At 48.3% G+C, this 2382-nt stretch overlaps 1 non-coding gene across 1 annotated transcript; it reads left to right on the forward strand.

Annotated features, from left to right (window-relative positions):
- Positions 1-1292: 1292 nt before the first annotated feature.
- On the forward strand, positions 1293-1399 carry LOC142438199 (U6 spliceosomal RNA). Its single transcript, XR_012782624.1, has one exon. It is a non-coding gene; the product is annotated as a U6 spliceosomal RNA (small nuclear RNA).
- Positions 1400-2382: the final 983 nt, after the last annotated feature.

Here is a 2382-nt window from a genome sequence, read left to right on the forward strand (position 1 = left end):
TTGTTGCATGACGCAGTTGCTCTTATTTTCAACGTTCCAGCAGTGCCTCTGTGTGAAACAGACTTCTTTGTGACCATATTTTTTCTTATACTTTAGGACTTTGAGGCTATGGCTTTGGTACGAACACCTGGAAACTGCAACTTTTGTCTCATTCCTTCACCAGGCAACAGTTTGGGCACGACCTAAGGAACTAAGATCCTACCTCTGCAGCAGAGTCTCGCGGTGTCAGTAGTAAGAGCTGTTTTCTAAATACTTAGGTTTTCTTTGGGGGAAGGGGAGTATCAGTTATAATAGGCAGGATGGGGGTGGGGGGTCATGGACCATTACGTGATGGAATTTTCACCTCCCCTCTGAGAACACAGGTTTAATTTCCTTGTGCACAGCCACCACCTATCTGTCGATGGATGTATGTCTACTGCTATTGTGAGGAGCAGGTTTCAGCAGAGCCTTAGTCCCAATAACAACATAATGGGGTGGAAGTGTGTTAGTCCAGGTAGACTAGAGAAACAAATCCAGAGAGATTCATATGTATAGGGAAGAACTTTATATCAAAGAATAATTATATATTGAGAAAACATCCCAGCCCAGTCCAGATCAAGTCCATAAGTCTGATATTAACCCATATGGCTGATACCAGTCTGTAAATTCCTCTTCAGACTCATGCAACTATGCAATGGCACCAAGTGCAGGAAGATCACAGGCCAGGGGTGGAAAGTCTTGTGGATCCAGTGGCGATTGAAGTATCTTAGCACTGGCGTGGGTCTCCACGTGGCTCCTCCAGCTCTAGGACTCTGGCTCCATCAATGTAACTCCATCTGACTTGTCAGCAGAAAGACAAAACAGAGTGTGTGTCTGGCGTCTAATGAGCTATTTCGCTCTGTTGCACCTCCAAATGAGGTCATCAAGCTGCAACCTGATTGACAGGCTACACCCCACCCTTTTGCAAGTTACCAGGAGATTATGTAATGGCCAAAGAGTGGTAAGACTGGAGTTAAATGTCTAAGTCAGGCGTCCTCAAACTATGGCCCTGCGGGCCACTTGCGGCCCACTGAGGACATTTATCCTGCCCGCCAGGTGTTTTTGCCCCATTTGATTTTTACTTCAAAATAAGATATGTGTAGTGTGCATAGGAATTTGTTCATAATTTTGTTTTTTTTAAAACTATAGTCCGGCCTTCCAATTGGTCTGAGGACCAGTGAACTGGCCCCTTGTTTAAAAAGTTTGAGGACCTGGTTTAAGTGATCAGCCCCCTTTGTTGTTGTTGTTTTTCTCTCTCCAATATCTCTTGTTCCGTGCTCGCTTCGGCAGCACATATACTAAAATTGGAACGATACAGAGAAGATTAGCATGGCCCCTGCGCAAGGATGACACCCAATATCTCTTGTTCCTAGATTCTTTTGAGTTCTTCACCCTATTCTTAAAGGCTGTGAGAAATTAAACCCATAAAAAATGCCTTATCGCTCAAGGTTTCACTTATTCTTAGTTCTAATGAGTGGTTAGCATCTCCTCATATACTAAGACAACCACTGTATGAGGCATACAGAGATTTCATGTTCTGATGCATCTTGGTGGTCAGCATACACTAACCACTCTTATTGCTGTTGCTGAGTCTCTTCCAACTCACCTGGGCAGAATAGAACTGTCCCCCACTGTCATCAGAGCTGTGATCTTCCTGAAGCAGATCGCCAGGCCTATCTTCCAAGCGGCTCTGGGTGGGTTTGAACTGCCCATCTTCCAGCTCATAGTTGAACCCCTAACAATACGTACAACTCAGGGGCTACCAGCAAGGAACCTGCCGACTGTGACGAGAAGACTTCTCACTAAGGTTGCCTCGATCCCCTTGGTCGAGACACAGCCCGTCCCATACCGGCTCCTCCCGTGGGAATGGCTCCCCCTTTGCAAACAGCCATCGCAGACATACCACAGGAATGGGCAGACGCGTCGGACACGGTTAGAAGGTGTTGACATTTCTCTGCTCACCACAGAAATACAATGACCTGCTGCTCCCCGCATTGAGTCACTGAGCTCAGGGTTTGCAGGGCTCTCTGCGCTCTGCACCGGCACGCTCACGCTGCTCTTGCCCCACCAGCTCCTCTCCTCCCACGCCCCGTCCATCTTGGGAGATTGGGGAGCTCTGGCAGGAGTCCACCCCAGGAAGAATCCACACTCCCTTGCCACCCATACCACATAGTCAGAGCCACCTGACACGCTCTGAAACCGAAGATGACAGTTACAAAAGGCGCCCCGTGAGCTGGCATGCACGGATCAAAGGGACTAGCAAAGAGACATCTGCTCGCTCTGCACCCGCCTCCTGTCACTGTCCCCGCAGAATGGCAGGCTGGCTGTGACCCACAGCAGCTACTTCATGTGGTAGCGCTTCTG

Source organism: Tenrec ecaudatus, chromosome 1 (genome assembly GCF_050624435.1).
Source record: "Tenrec ecaudatus isolate mTenEca1 chromosome 1, mTenEca1.hap1, whole genome shotgun sequence".
NCBI classification, from domain to species: Eukaryota; Metazoa; Chordata; class Mammalia; order Afrosoricida; family Tenrecidae; genus Tenrec; species Tenrec ecaudatus.